Genomic DNA, 17,686 nt, shown 5'->3' on the forward strand with positions numbered 1-17,686 from the left:
CATTACTAGATGAAATGGTAGAATTATCAATAATGCAGAAAAGGCAGAAGTGTTCAATAAATATCTGTTCTATATTTGAGGAAAAAATAGATTATACAGGCCCATCCCACTAGTATCTCTGGAGGATGGTAAATATAAGCTACTTAAGTTAGTCTTTTTACATAAGCAGGTCCAGATAACTTGCAAAGAGTTTTTTAAAAAAAAGTTGGTGGAGGAGCAGCTGAACTGTTAATGTTGATTTTCAATAAGTCTTGGAGCCCTGGGGAAGTTCCAGAAGACTGGAAAAAGCTGATGTGCCAGCTTTTAAAATGAGCATTCTGGATGACCAGGTAATTATAGGCCCGTCAGCCTGACATTAATCCCAGGCAAGGTAATGAAGCAGCTGATACAGAATTCAATTAATAAAGAATTAGGGCATTATTTGCTTTGCATTAACTACATGAGTTTATAGAAAAATAGAACCTATCAAACTTGATTTTTTTAATGAGAGTACAAGTTTGGTTGACAAAGGTAATAGTGTTGATGTGAGATACTTAAAGTTTAAGGTGTTTAACTTGGTACCAAATGACATTTTGATTTAAAAAACCCTAGAATAGAAAATTAACATGAGACAAGGTGGGTGAAAAAACTTTTATTGGACCAACTTCTGTTGGTGGAAGAGAGGGTTGTGTACTGCATTTTTCCAAAAATTCTTCTTCATGGGTACAGTAGCGGGGTGATCACCTCGCTCCAGCCCTGGAAGGATAAAAGCAGCCCTAGAGAGGGCTGCAGCAGGGTAAAAGGGATTAAAAATGGCTGGGGAAGCTGAGTGGGTAGCGGACCACAGCTGTGGCAGGTTTAATGAGGGCCCAGCTGGCCCTTATAAGAGGGCTGATGGCCAGAAGCCAAAAAACAGTGTCTCTCTGGCTGTTGTGAGAGATGGGCCTGGCTGCTGGGAGCTGAGGAGGGTACCTAGACTGGAGCAGGGCTGGGGAAAGGCGAGAGGAGCTGGGGAGCTCTGGCCTGGAAACCCCCCAGGCTGCAGACCTTGGTAAAGGCCAGGAAAGGTACTGGGGTTGCAGAGGTGCAGCCCAGGGCAGACAAAGGGAGCAGGTCCAAACCCTCCTTGCCGATGATGAGTGGCAATTATACTGCAGTCTGCCCCAGCGAGCAGGGGCTAGATGGTGACCGGCAGTAGCCAAAGACTGAGGTGAGGTAGGGATAGGGGGTTGGGGGTTCCCCAGGGAGGGGAGACCCAGCAAGACTGCAGGGGGCAGAACCCCAAAAGAAGGGGCACCAGGGTCTGGGAGGGACACAGGGGCCAGTGGCAAGGCGAGACGCTGGCCTGCAGAGGGCGCTCCAGAGGCTGGCAAGCTAATTCCCTGGATGACCAGCAGGAGGCGCCGTGCCAGTGAATTGTTGCCCCACCACAGGGACCCATGAAGAGATTGACATACTGGGGAGCCATCCTAGTATGCATAGCTGTACCCATGGTTTCGACAAAATGTTGTTGAATGTAAAGTTGTTATGGGTGAGGATGAAATGAAGGTCTTTAGCAATTGTGCTTGGGATGGATATCTGGGTGTTGTCCATTGTCTGGTAGTCAGTGATTCTGTCACTGTGAGGGATGTTAGTGACATCCATGGTGGCAAGGATGATGTTCTGGAGGGAGGTTGTTAAATGTTTCAGAGTTTCTGGAGGAAGTTAGTTATGCCCTGGAGGAAACTGGCCTTTTGATTGGTGAGTGGTTTGAGGATGGTTTCTTACTGAAGGGATATCTGGAATCTCAGAGTGCCATGGCCAGATATGATGAGTCTACCTGGGTTCCCTTGTTTGTGTATCTTGAGAAGCATGTAGAAAGTCCCTGGGGTGGGTTCATGGGGAGGAATGAGGTGGTAGAGTTTCTTGACGGCATTTGGAAAGGATTTGATATCCTGAAATTCCTGTATGAACTATGGTGCAGGATCTTCTGGGAGTTCTTTATAGTAGGCAAAGTCAGTGTTGTTGGTTGCAGGTGGTTTTGCTGATGTAGTCAACATGGTTGAGGACTACGATGGTGCCCCCCTTACCTGATGGTTTGATCACTATCTGGTAATTGGATTTCAGGGACTGTATGGGTATCCTCTCTGGTGGAGAGATTGTGGTGGGCTTGATTTTTTTTCCCCCCTGAAGCAATCAATGTAATCAAGTGTATGGTTTTGTCTGCTATGAGGTGTCAAGTCAGACAATTGTTTTTTCTTATTAATAGTGGTGGGGACATGGTAGCTGTGGGTATTGTCATCTTTGTTGTAAAATAATTCTTTGAGGAGGAGTTGACAAAAGCATTCTTCTAGTTCTCTGCATGTTAATATGGTATCATTCTGTGGTGGGGCAGAAGTTCAGTCCCTTGGAAAGTACAGATAATTCAGCTCCAGTTGGGGTAGTGTTTATAGGTTGATGATGTTGGAGTGCTGTGTAGCATCCATGTGGTGTCATGGTTTCTCCTGGAGTTGGTATTCCATGAGTTGTGCAGTTGTAGTCGGTTGCATTTGGGGGGGTTGGATGACTGTCAAGGGTTTTTATCAAAAAGAACAGGAGTACTTGTGGCACCTTAGAGACTAACAAATCTATCAAGATAGCCCAGTTTGGACAGTCTCTCCACAAAAGAATTAATGGACACAAATCTGACATCAGGAATCATAATACTCAAAAACCAGAGAACACTTTAACATGTCTGTCATTCTATGACAGACCTGCGGGTGGCTATCTTACAACAGAAAAACTTCAAAAACAGACTCCAACGAGAGACTGCTGAGCTGGAATTGATATGCAAACTAGATACAATCAACTCAGGATTGAATAAGGACTGGGAATGGCTGAGCCATTACGAACATTGAATCTATCTCCCCTTGTAAGTATTCTCACACTTCTTATCAAACTGTCTGTACTGGGCTAAGTTTTTTTGTTCTCTTAATTGGCCTCTCAGAGTTGGTAAGACAACTCCCACCTGTTCATGCTTTCTGTGTGTGTGTGTGTGTATATATATATATATATCCTCAATATATGTTTCACTTTATATGCATCCGAAGAAGTGGGCTGTAGTCCACGAAAGCTTATGCTCTAATAAATGTGTTAGTCTCTAAGGTGCCACAAGTACTCCTGTTCTTTTTGTGGATACAGACTAACACGGCTGCTACTCTGAAAAGGGTTTTTATATAAGTTTTGAGTTTCCTGAATGATCTGCAGGTAGGTATCCTAGTATTTTCCTTCCAGCATGTAGAAGCATGTGACAACTTGTTTGAGGTGGTCCATTCTGAAGCACATGAAGTACAGTAAATAGTTCCTCAGTTTTTTTCTGAAGTCCTTCTCCATAACTTCAGTGTATTTAGAGTTGCATATAGTCAGAGGGTTAGATGTTTTCCTTCTTGCATTTACTCACAAAGTAGGTGTTGCTGTTATGTTTGATTTCCTTCATGTTGCAGAGTTTCCATTTCAGATGGCAAAATCTGAAATCTTTTGTTGTTTGCAAGGTTGTAGCCATATTCGTCCCAGGATACGAGAGAGGAGGTGGGTGAGATCATAGCTTTTATTGGCTCAACTTCTGTTGGAGAGAGACAGACAAGCTTTTGAGCTACACAGAGCTGTTCTTTAGGTCTGGGTGTTGTCAGTTGTTGGCTGCAGGTGTGTGTTCTCTGTTGGCTGTACCAGCTCCGCACAGATAGCGGACTCAGCAGACCTCGATCAAAGTGCCCAAAAAGACCACTGACTCAGTTCAGTGGCAAAGACACTCTGCCAGGTTTATTGTCAAAGTACAGTCCTAGTGTCCTCTATGTACATTAACACATGTATGATCATTACAATGGACTCAGCTCAGTGAGCGGTGGGACTTTTTAGTCCCCCCTGTGACCCTTCTTTTATACACCGCTACAAACAAGTTACATATTGCCCCTCTGAGGTGGCTAGTTGCCACCCTTATACATGTTGGTTTGATCAAAACATCTCTAGCCATCATCCTGACCTTAACTTTAAGAGGGGTTGGTTTGTCCTTGTTATCTCTGGAGAATGTGTTTACACCATAACCGTGTATCAGGGTGCTCTGGTACTACCCTTCTGAAATGTGTTTACCTGAATACTTAGTGCAAGGGTGCCAATTGGGGTGGGGGGGAAGCTGCCAACCTCTTCCCCACCCAGTTACATACAGGAAGTGTGCTCCCAGGCGGAGCTCCTAACTGCACAGAACTAATGTGGAATGTGAGTTCTGCAGAGAGGTGCTTCTCCCAGTTTGGGCCCCTGGGGCAGGGAGTCAGTGTTTTGTTTACAAACAGAGGCAGGGTGATTAATACAAGAAAGGGCTGGTAATTAAATTAAGGATCTGGAAGTCATTAGATGAACCTGTAAAACAGGGATCCCTCTGAAGAGAGAATGAAGAGGACTCAGAAGAAATACAACTAAGGTCTCTGAGCCAGCATGCAGGAATAGGATTGTCTTTCCACAGTCTAAAATTTGTGCTATACTCAGGCCTGCCAACAGCCACTGAGCCCCAGGGCCATCCCTAGGGGGCTGCAAGGCCTGGGGCAAAAGTGATGAATCTGTCATTTCTGGGACCGACTGTGCTGGTTAATTGCACTGGCCTGTGTGCCCCCGCCCCCATGCTCCGGGCCCAGAGCAGTCACCACCCCATGCATGCCTAGGAGCCCTGCATCCTGCCAGAGCTATTTAAAAGGGCCCAGGGCATCAGCGGACCTGTCTGTACTACTTCCAGCGGCTCTTAACTGACCTTGAAAATTACAGTCCAAGAGCAATTTCCAACTTCTTTGAGGAAAAAACAGGGAAGCCTGCTTTAGAAGATGGTTCCCCTCTGTTTTCATAAATTCCCTAAATTACGTGAGAGTACAGTCAAATTATATTGAAAATAAATCGTAAGCCATAATGTCACCTTTGAGCATCCAATACAACATGGCCCTTGAGAAACAATGGAAGGGGAGGGAGATGATGGGGGGGGGGGGGACTTACAGTAGTTTCTTAAGTGAATCAAACCCCCTAACTTCCTGCATCAAGAATGGACATGATGTTTTGTGCTGATGGACATATATTGCTGTATGCAGGGCTGTGGTAGCCATGTCAGGCCCAGGATATTGGAGACACATAATGTGTTAGGTAATACCTTTTATTGGACCAACTTCTTTTGGGGAGAGATAAGCTTTTGAGTTACACAGCTCTTCAGGTCTGGGAAAGATACCAAAAGCCTCACAACTAAATACAAGATCAAACCGATAGTTTAGCATAAGAAGTTTGCACATATTCCCACTGTTCAAGGTGAAGTGGCCCATTAACATAGCTGTAGTCATAGGACAAGAAGAGGGGTTAGTGGGTTACAGATTGTTGTAATAAACAAAAGTCCAGTTTCTTTATTAATACCATGATTTAAGTGTCTAGCAAAGTTATGAGTAAGCTCCCAGGCTCATCATTTGTAAGTGTTGTGCAGGTTTCCTATGAGGAAAAAACCTGATAGATCAGAGTGATCGCTTTATGGGGACCAAAAAAAAGGGTTCAGCCACAGGTGATAGGGTGTTTTCATCCTTTATCACTTTCCTGTGAGTTCATTCGAGAGTGCAGTGATTAGTTTCATCCACAGTTATTATTGGCCATTTAGTGCCCTTAAGGAGGTACACCACATGTTGTGATAGGCATGTGTAGGATCCATGGATCTTGAAAGGTTTGTGGGAGGTGTTGATGATTGTAGAACTGTAAAGGATTTGCCATTACTTGAAAAGTCTCCAGTATCCTCATGTTATAATAGTAAGTTGGCAACAGTTACTACATGGTGTCAGAACCAAACGAAGTACAAAAAGTTGGGAAAATATGTCAAGTTTGCCTGGGTGCCAATACATGAGGTGGCATACAAAGATGTAAAAGAATCGCGTACAGGGGCATCTGTGCTGAAGTACTTCAATGTCAAAGAACCGTACTGTGTCTGTGGATACAAGCTTCCCTGGAATACGGGGCGTATTGCTGCAAACCAGGGCTCCTATTTATGTTCCTAAAGCTACACAACAGAGCTACGTAAAAAAAAAAAAATGCTGGCAATAATATTTGTCTGGACTCAATTTCCTCAGTTTTTCTGGAGGGGGGAAAGTAGTTGTGGAAATGGACCACAATCCTTAAGGCATTTGAAAAAAAAAAATCTATGTACAGTGCTCTACCCTGGACTCAAAGATGGTTGCTAAAACTCCATAAATATCAGCTGGATGTTGGATACAAACTATGGAAAGACTTAGCAATTGTTGATGCTTTATTCGGAACATACATGTTGCATAGTAAAGGAGCAAGTTCAGAGAAAGTGAATGCTGCAAGACAGCTCATGTCCTCTTATTTGCCTATTTCAGAACAGAAATTGAAGGCATTTCAAGCAGCTACTGCAAATGATGTTGTCCTACAAACCTTAAGACAAGAGACCTGAAGTACCAAAGTATATTTGTGCGTATTGGTCATATATAGAGAGAGGAACTAAATGTGCAAGGTAGACTTGTCTTTAAAAGTGACATAATTAAAACACTGGCAAGGATTGGTTTCAGAGTTGTAACCATGTTAGTCTGTATCAGCAAAAACAATTAGGAGTACTTGTGGCACCTTCGAGACTGACAAATTTATTTGGGCACAAACTTTCATGGGCTAAAACCCAGTTCATCAGTTGCATGTAGTGGAAAATACAGTAGACAGGTGTATATATAAAAACATTCCAGTTCTGCAGTTTCTTGTTGGAGTCTGTTTTTGACGTTTTTTTTGTTGAATTGCCACTGTTAATTCTGTTACAGGTTCTCTATCAAGCATTCTTAAAATTAAAATACACCTGGTGAAGTGAAGAAACAGATTGACAGATCCAGAGGAGTACCCAGAAGTCACTTACTACAGGACAGGCACAACAAAGAGTAACAGAACGTCACTAGCCGTCACCTTCAGCTCCCAACTAAAACCTCTCCTGTGCATCAAGTATCTATAACCTATCCTGAAGGACAATCCCTCACTCTTGTAGACCTTGGGAGACAGGTCAGTCCTCACTTACAGACAGTCCCCCAACCTGAAGCAAATACTCACCAGCAACTACACACCACACAACAAAACCACTAACCCAGGTACTAACCCTGCAACAAACCCCACTGCCAACTCTGTCCACATATCTATTCAAGGGACACCATCATAGGACCTAACCACATCAGGGGCTACACCATCAGGGGCTCATTCACCTGCACATCTACCAATGTGATATATGCAATGCCCCTCTGCCACATACATTGGCCAAACCAGACAGTCTCTATGCAAAAGAATAAATGGACACAAATCAGATGTCAAGATTTTATAACTGTCAAAAACCAGTCAGAGAACACTTCAATCTCCCTGGACACTCAACAACAGGACTTAAAAGTGGCAATTCTTCAACCAAAAACTTCAAAAACAGACTCCAACGAGAAACTGCAGAACTGGAATTAATTTGCAAACTGGACACCATCAAATTAGGCCTGAATAAAGATTGGGAGTGGATAGGTCACTACAGAAACTAATTTCCCCATACTAATTTTCCCCTACTGTTACTCACACCTTCTTGTCAACTGTTTGTAATGGGCCACCCTGATTACATTGCCCTCATTACCACTACAAAAGTGATTTTTCCTCCCTTGATATTCTACTGTTGAGAATAGCCTACTTCCACTTGAATTGAATTGTTTCGTTAGCACTGACCTCCCCACACTTGGTAAGGCAACTCCCATCTTTTCATGTACTGTGTGTGTACACACCCCAGTCTACTGTATTTTCCACTCCATGCATCTGAGGAAGTGGGTTTTAACCCACAAAAGCTTATGATCAAATAAATTTGTTAGGCTCTAAGGTGCCACAAGTACTCCTCATTGTTTTGGCAAGGATTTGTGATCGAAGCATGAAGGGGCATACAAATGTATAGCATATCTGGCACGTAAATACCTTGCAATGCCAGCAACAAAAGTGCCATGCGAATGCCTGGTCTCATTTTCAGGTGACATTGTAAACAAGAAACGGGCAGCATTATCCTCTGTAAATGTAAACAAACTTGTTCAGCCAATCATTCAAATAAGAAGTATGACTGAGTGGACTTCCAGACTCTAAAAGTTTTACATTATTTTATTTTTGAATGCAGTTATTTATTGTACATAATTCTACATTTGTAAGTTGCACTTTCATGACAAAGATTGACTATAGTGCTTGTGTTAGTATTTTTCAGTTCACCTAACTTTTTTACAGTGCAAATATTTGTAATCAGAAATATAAAGTGAGCACTGTACACTTTATATTCTGTGTTGTAATTGAAATCAATACATTTGAAAACATAGAAAACTTCCTACATATTTAAATGGTATTCTATTCATTAACAGCACAATGAATCATGCAATTGTGATTTTTATCACACAATTCATTGCAATTTTTTTAATTACTCAACAGCCCTATTCTCTATTTTTATTCTTTAAAAGTTCATTTAAGGATTACAGTGCTGCTATTTTAGTTTGACTGGTCTGTGCATTGCATAAAGAATTAAATTTAAGCATAAGAGAAATAAAATTGAGTAGAAATAAAATTCTAAATGCTTAACCTGTCCTGCCTGGAGTAATCATCATTATTACTTTTATTACCATATTGTGCTTTGTCACTTTGTTTAAATTGGTACAATTAATAGTATCCTTTTAGAATGTAAATTTAGCTTGTACTCACCTTAGCAGTACCAGTTTTTAAATTTTTTTTTACCTAAAACACAACTTTAGACACTGCAAATGAAGGTCACTCATTTTAAAATTGTTCTTTTAATTCTCTCTAAAACCAACTTAAAATTCATACAAAAATAATAAATGCAGTTCCAAGTATGATACTAACAGCCAGGAAAGAGTTAAATGTTAGTGAGTCACGAACAAGATCATGATTGGTAAACAAATGCCAAAATAATTAGAAATATTAATTCCTGTTCTTAAGAGTTTTTTAATATATATGATTAAGGTTTACTAAATATGTATTTTAGTAAATTTGTTTTTCACTTCACTAAAAAGAGTAGATAATTGCAGTAACAGAATGTGTGGTTAGAGAAAGAAAGATTTTACTTTGTACACTCTTTTGTAACAATAAAGAAAACTAAGTATACCTCTACCCCAATATAACATGAATTTGGATATAATGAGGTAAAGCATTGCTCTGGAGGGGGTGGGGGTGGGCTGCACACTCCGGCACATCAAAGCAAGTTCGATATAACACGGTTTCACCTATAAGGCGGTAAGATTTTTTTGGTTCCTGAGGACAGCATTATATTGGGGTAGAGGTGTATCAAATTTGTGTTTCTGATATCTGTGTTAAACTGTGAACTGATCCCTCAAATCTTGGGATTGGGAATATCTTCCTATATTATCTCCTGATTGCAGGGGTGAAAGAAAGATAAATTACTTTCTGGTCCGGGGGCCGTGGCTCAAGTGCCAGGCACCACAAGCCACAGCAGCGCAGTAGTAAGGGTGGTAATACACTGGCAGTGGTGTGGCCTTCATAGCTGGGCACCTGGCCAGCAGTCACTGCTGTCAGGCCACGCAACCAGAGTTTAATTTGTGCCAGGGCTGAGCTCTGACACCTCTTTCAATAGAAATTAAGCACTTGTGGGAGGCAGCATGACCTGGAGGTGATGGAGGGGGTGGGGAGCACTAAAAATAAGTTTGCCCAAGGCACCATTTTCCCTAAGGCTAACCCTGCCAGCGCTAGTGCTTGGGGTATATTACAGACCACCAGGACCAGACTTGGATATGGATAGAGACCTCTTCCATGTTTTTAATAAAATAAATACTACTGGGAATTGAGAGATTATGGAAGAGTAACTTCCCAGATACAGAGTGGAGGACAAGCACTACTAATTATAGTAGGGCCCAGATTTTCCTGAATGTGATGGTTGACAGATTTCTTCACCAAATAATCTCTGAATGAACAAGATGTGATGCCATTTTAGATTTGGTATTGAGGAATAGTGAGGACCTCATAGAAGAACTGGTTGTAGGGGACAGTCTTGGTTGAAGTGATCATGAGCTAATGCAGTTTAAATTAAATGTCAGGATAAACAAAAATAGATAGCCCTTTTTAAATCAAGGACCCTAGTTGCCTAAATAAAAAATTAAGGGAATTAGTTAGGGAAGTGGACTGGAGCAGAGAACTTAAGGATCTGAATGTGGAGGAGGCTTGGAATTACTTTAAGCCAAAGTTGCAGAAACTACCTGAAACCTGCATCCCAAGGAGAGGGGTGGGGGACACGAGAAATCATAGGGAAGGGTTGCAGACCAAGCTGGATGAGCAAGCACCTCAAATAGGTAATTAAGAGAGACTACAGGGAATGGAAGACAGGATGGATCAGCCAGGAATGCTACCTCTTGGAGGTCAGAAAGCATAGGGATAAAAGCCAAGCAGAGTTGGACCTTGAAAAGGGAATGAAAACCAATAGTAAAAAGGTTCTATAGCTATATAAATAAAAAGAAAACAAGGAAAGAAGAAGTGGGACTGCTAAACTCTGAGGATGGGGTGGAGATTAGGTGTTGGGCCATGCCTAGATTATCTTTAAACAAATACTTTACCTCAGTTTTTAATAAGGCTAATGAAGAGCTTAAGAGTGGTGGCAGGGTGGCTAAGGGGAGCAAAGATATGGAGGTAGAAATTACCATATGTGAGGTGGAAGCCAAATTCAAAACAGCTTAATGGGATGGACATTCCCCTCAAGTGGTATCTGGACCGGTTATCTGCTAGGTCACTCTAATCCTTGACTCTGGGAGCCAGCCTTACCCTGCTCCACTGTGAGAACCCCCACTCCTGGGCTGTTCACACACAACCTCTAGCATGTAAGCTGCTCCCAGCTACATGAGTGAGCACTTTTGGCCAGCCGCTGCTTGGATTGTGCAACAGAATGACACTAGCCAATATATCTGGTCCCAGACACAGCCCTAGGAACCTCCGTCTTGCAGTGTCCAGTTACCCCCGCTGAACACTGCAAGCGTATATGAGTTTGTCAATTTAACAAAGAAATTGATATATACCAGGTTTGTTATCCTGAGGAGTCTCTGACACGCTTCAACCCAAATGCACTGCTTCAGGTAGAATAAACCAATACATTTATTAACTACAAACGATCGAGTTTAAGTGATTATAAGTCAAAGCACAAGAAGTCAGATTTGGTCAAATGAAATAAAAGCAAAACACATTCTAAGCTGATCTTAACACTTTCAATGGCCTAACTTAGATGCTTCTCACCACAACCTGGCTGGTTGCCCTTCAGCCAGGCTCTCCCCTTTGGTCAATGCTTCAGTCACTTGGCGGTGGTGTCTGTAGGTGGAGGTGGTGAGAGGAAGATTATGGACATGATAAAAGGGAGAGATGTTTGCCTTTCTTCTCTCTTGGCTTTGCCCCCCCCCCACCTTCAGAGTCAGGTGAGCATTACCTCATCATAGTCCCAAACTGACCAAGGGAAGGAGGGTGACTCACTTGAGAGTCCAGCAAAGCTTGGACTGTTGCTGTCTAGGCTTTTGTTCCTGTGAGGCGGGGCTGGGCTTGTCCCATACATGCCCTGATGAGGTGTGAACTGCCTCTGCTCCTGGAGAGTTTTGCCTGGGCTTGTTTTAAGCCAGGAGGACACATTTTCAGCCTCATAACTATATATATGAAATTACAACCTATAACACTAGTCTACCATTTTTGAGAAGTCATCTGCTTCAGAGATAAAATGTGCTATTTATTATGTATTTTGATGTGCTGAATTCAAATATGACAATTAAAACAACTGATTGGCTACTGTTTCTAAGATATTTAAGTTTTTACATTTTATGTCTATGGGTTTTGTCAATGGCTTTGACAAAGTTCTTCATCAGACCCAGCTTGATGTGTAAGGGTGGTAACAAAATCTTCCTTGATTCAACAAGTGGTGGATGCTGAACACTTTTCCTCCCAGGCTCCAATGACTGTTGGAGTGGCCAATCTTTCTTGATGTAGTGGGAATCTCTTGCACGACTATCCCATTCGCAGAGAAAACAGCAGTACTTTGTGTATCCAGTCTGCAGACCAAGCAAGAGAGCAACAACCTTCAAATTGCCACAAAGCTGCCACTGATGTTGGTTATAGTTTATGCACCTCAAAAGTTGTTTCATGTTGCCATAGGTTTCCTTCATATGGACTGCATGACCAACTGGAATTGATGGCAAAACATTGCCATTATGCAGTAAAACAGCTTTAAGACTCGTCTTCGATCAATCAACGAACAGTCTCCACTCATCTGGATCGTGAATGATGTTGAGGGCTGCCATCACACCATCCATGTTGTTGCAGGCTACAAGATCACCTTCTATGAAGAAGAATGGGACAAGATCCTTTTGACGGTCACGGAACATGGAAACCCTAACATCACCTGCCAGGAGATTCCACTGCTGTAGTCTGGAGCCCAACAGCTCTGCCTTACTCTTGGGTAGTTCCAAATACCTGACAAGGTCATTCAGTTCACCTTGTGTTATGAGGTGTGGTTCAGAGGAGGAGGATGGGAGAAAATGTGGGTCCTGTGACACTGATGGTTCAGGATCAGAAGTTTCATCCTCTTCCTCATCTGACTCAAGTGAGAATGATTCTGGTGCATCAGGAACCAGCAGTCCTTCTCCGTGGGATACTGGGTGTATAGCTGATGGAATGTTTGGATAATGTACAGTCCACTTTTTCTTCTTTGACACACCTTTCCCAACTGGAGGCACCATGCAGAAGGAACAATTGCTGGTATGATCTGTTGGCTCTCTCCAAATCATTGGCACTGCAAAAGGCATAGATTTCCTTTTCAACCACTGGTGAAGATTTGTTGCACAAGTGTTGTAGCATATGTGTGGGGCCCACCTCTTGTTCTGATCTCCAATTTTGCAGCCAAAATAAAGATGATAGGCTTTCTTAACCATAGTGGTTATATTGCGCTTTTGTGATGCAAAAGTCACTTCACCACAAACATAGCAGAAGTTATCTGCACTGTTCACACAAGTACGAGGCATCTCTGCTCACTTTGGCTAAACAGAAATGTGTCCCTTTGCAAAATCAAACACTGACAAATAAGAGAGCATGACACTGTATGATTTCTAGAGCTGATATAGGGCAATTTGTTCAGCAGAGTGATGGAAGCTTCGTTATGATTGTATCATCCATGACCTCTAGGAATAACATGATGCAATTCATATCATGTATGACGCAATACCAGCTTCAGATTGCATCATTCATTGTTTTGCCTAAAAAGCAAGTACTGTCCAAACCCAGTCATAGATTTATTCATAGATCCAGTCAAAGATGTATTTTAGTCATTTCTGGTTTAAATTGAGATCCCTTCCCTTTATAACTCACTTATCCTCCACCATTCCCAAGTCAAGGGTCGTATATACTGACCCAATAGCATATCTTGAAAACTAGAGCCAATCAACAATTTTAAGCATCATTTTCGTTCTTAGTGACCCAGAATTAGTAAAGTTTGACTACATTTATTTCAGAAGCATTTTGGCTGTAGAGCAGTGTAACATTACTATAAATACAATGCTCAGTGCATCATGAGCCTTCTGAAGACACCCGACATGACAAACTTTGCATTGGATACCACACAATCATTTTATAAGGATGAACATGGGGGTGTAGGGTGTTCCCTCTAGGCAGAGAGCATCACAGGGTCTAAATCAGGGGACCCAGATAATCTCCATCCAAGAATATTAAAGGAACTGGCACATAAAATTGGAACCCCAATAGCAAGGATTTTAAATGTAAACTTGGGAGTCATATCCTATGACTGGAGAATTGTTAATATAGTTCCTATTTTTAAGAAAAGGAGGAAAAAATGATCTGGGAAACTGTAGGCCTGTTAGTTTGACCACAATTGAATGAAAGGTTTGGAACAAATTTTGAAAGAGAAAGTAATTAAGGACATAGAGATGAACAGTAATTGGGATAAAATACAACATGGTTTTACAAAAGATAGGTCATGCCAGATCAACCAGATCACCTTCTTTGAAAAGATAAATGATATTTTAGATAAAGGAAATACAGTAGATCTAGTCTACCTAGTTTTCAGTAAGGAATTTGATACAGTTCCACATTGGAAATTAGTGAAATTGAAGAAGATGGGGGATCAATGAGAGAATTGAAAAATGGATAAGGAACTGGTTAAAGAAAATACTACAATGGATCATACTGAAAGGTGAACTGTCAGGCTGGCGGGAGGTTGCTAGTGGAGTTTGTCAGGGATCGGTCTTGGGACCAATCTTATTTAATATTTTTATTACTGATCTTGGCACAAAAAGTGAGTGCGCACAAATACAATTTGCAGATGACAAAATTGGAAAGTATTGCCAATAGGGAGGGGGACCAGAATATCATACAAATAGATCTAGATGACCTTGTAACTGGGGTAATAGAAATGGGATGAAATTTAATAGTGCAAGCTCATGCTTTTAGATTAGATTAATGGAGATATCCCATCTCCTAGAACTGGAAGGGACCTTGAAAGGTCATCAAGTCCAGCCCCCTGCCTTCACTAACAGGACCAAGTATTGATTTTGCCCCAGATCCCTAAGTAGCCCCCTCAAGGACTGAACTCATAACCCTGGGTTTAGCAGGCTAATGCTCAAACCACTGCTAACAACAAAAAAATTTGCTATAGGCTGCAAATGTATTACTTGGAAGTGACAAAGAAGGAAAAAGACCTGGGTGTACTGGTTGATCACAGGATCAATATGAGCTACCATGTGATGAGGCTGTGAAGAAGACTAATGCATTCCAAGGATGCACCAGGAGAGGTATTTCCAGTAGAGACAGAGAAGTGAAGTACCATTACACAAGGCACTCATCTGTAATACTGTGTGCAGTTCTGGTCTCCCATCTTTAAGAAAGATGAATTCAAACTGGAACAGGTACAGAGAAGGGCTACTAGGATGATCAGAGGAATGGAAAACCTACCTTATGAGAGGCGACTCAAAATCTTGGCTTGTTTAGCCTAACCAAAAGAAGGCTGAGGGGATGATAGGATTGCTCTTTATAAATACATCAGAGGGAGAGTAGTTAAATTAAGCACCAACATGGACACAAGAACAAATGCATCAACAAGTTTAGGCTTGAAATTAGACATGGGTTTCTAACCATCAGAGGAGTGAAGTTCTGGAACAGTCTCTAAGAGGAGCAGTGGGGGCAAAAAAACACCTAACTGGCTTCAAGACTGAGCTTGACACGTTTATGGAGGAGATGGTATGAGAAGACTGCCTAAAATGGCATGTAGCAAATATCTCCAACTGCTGGTGAGGGACACTGGATGGGGAGGGCTCTAAGTTACTACAGTGAATTCTTTCCCAGATGTCTGGCTGGTGACTCTTGCCAATATGCTCAGAGATTCCCAACCCCAAATATGGCAAAGAATTTCCACCCAGGTCAGATTGGCAGAGACCCTGGAAGAGTTTTGTCTTCCTCTGCAGCATGATACAAGGGTCACTTCCTGGTTTGAACTAGAGTAAATAGTGGATTCTCTGTAAACTGAAGTTTTAAAATCATGATTTAAGGACTTCAATAACTCAGCCAGAGGTTATAGGTCTATTACAGGAGTGGGTGGGTGAGGTTCTGTGGCCTGCAATGTGCAGGAGGTCAGATTATATGATCACGTTGTCCCTTCTAACCTTATAGTCTAGAAATCTGAGATCTCAGCAACAAGTCAAGGGTTTACTGTTACTTAAATATTCTCCAATTTCTTACATTATACCACCAAGTTGGCAGCAGCTATTACAATGGTGATGGGAACAAATACGTACCTAACATTACAGATTCAGTTGCTACAGGCAAAAGGGTCAGTTGTGCCCCCACCAAAAAAACAAAAAAACAATATGTCAATATGCTCCACTTTCTCCTCCCCCAATTTTGCAGGATAATCACATTATGCTAACACAATTTTTCCACACTCTCCCACCCCTGAATTTTTCTGAAATGATGCCCTTCCCTTAGATACTTAAATAGATAGAAATATTTGTTTCAAAGATGTTCCCAGTATGACTATGCAGTTATTTGTACATTTTGATAAACAGATTTGTTATGGCCTATTGACTGTTTAAAACCTTTATTCCAAATAAGATGAAATGTTCTCAGTAGCAAATAAATCTTACTGTGAGCTTCTGATCAATATAAGACATCCACTTGCTTAATATGCATTCACATACGACTGAAACCTTTATCCTAAACAATGGGACATGTCCTCAATAGAACACTATAGATTAGAATCTTGAAGTGTTTATTTGTAGTTTGATTATTCAGTATACATGACGCACATGCTTAATATGTATTCAAATATTCAGATTGAAAGTCTAGTTGCTAAATTGATTGTTTGGAACACTGGATGTAGACAACATTCTAATTAATTTGAAATTTTGGAAACAGTCATATATGTAATGTGTGTGTTTCTTTGGATCAAAACAACCTTTACATTTTGGATTGCATATTCAAGACAGTTCTAGGACATGGAAGGCATTTTTATCTATGACCTTTCATTGTAAAAATACAGACAGAGCTCAACTCTCTATCAGAGATATTAAAAACAAACCACAATCACCACCAAAAAAAAAAAAATCAACAAAAGCAGGGACATCAAGAAAATAGATGAGTCGAACACTACCCATTTAAATTGGTTTAAACAGTTCAAACAAAAACAAAAGAACTGTTATTTTAAAATCTCAGTTTTCTGTTTTCCAGATCATAGACAGTATAGCAGCAAGCCAGAGTGAGTATTATGTGTACAGTTAAATATATTTGTTAACTGTATGCTGTATTTCACTTTCTATAAAGGCAAAAATAAACTGGTGTTTTCTGTGCTACTTAAAAATAAGAAAGCAAAAGCTATTTTATAGAAATATTAAACAACAATCAATTGATCTTCAGTAAGAGTGTGTATGTTAGCTTATACAGAGGACTGAAGCTTTAAAAAGCATTTGAGTGGAGTACAAAATTAAATTGGATAACCTTTCGGTTAGACATGAACTGATCCTGTAGGTTTAACATCTACTTGAACAAGTGAAGAAAATTGCCTACTGCAAAACTAATTTAAAAGAACAGATTGGTATCAAATAGTCACTGTACAATATGAGTGGCTGTCATTTTCCAGCTAAAGGACAAAGCAGTTAGTGTGGAAAGAAGGATGCATGGTCATACCTTGCAGACAAGAAACATAGGCAGTTAAATGATGTGCCCCCTTCACAAACACAGGGTAGGAATGGAGGACTTCATTAAGAATGGACAAGCCAATTCTGTAACAAGTATGGAGCAGACTTGACGTCAGCCTCGTTCAGAACCTTTATAACTCTCTCCTAGAGTTTCTCTTGTGCCTATTGCTATAAAATCTAAGCACTTCTAAGGTGAGGTCAGTGTGTACAAAGGACCCTGCTCTCTCCTCCTTCCATCTCTATTACTCAATACTTCCTACCTCCTGTAGCTCTCCACTAGAGCTCTGCTCCCTGCTGTCTTCCTCCCATGATTAGCCACCAATCGTTCTTTGTTATTTATATATTATTTAGTATTTGTATTGAGGTAGCCTAAGTGCCCCAATCATCGATCAGGGCTTCACTGTGTGTTTGTACAGGCCCAAGCACAACAAAAATGATGGTCCATGCCCCAAAGACCTTACAATCTATATATAAAACATGAGACGATAGATGAA

The sequence above is a fragment of the Trachemys scripta genome, chromosome 3 (assembly GCF_013100865.1).
Source record: "Trachemys scripta elegans isolate TJP31775 chromosome 3, CAS_Tse_1.0, whole genome shotgun sequence".
NCBI classification, from domain to species: Eukaryota; Metazoa; Chordata; order Testudines; family Emydidae; genus Trachemys; species Trachemys scripta.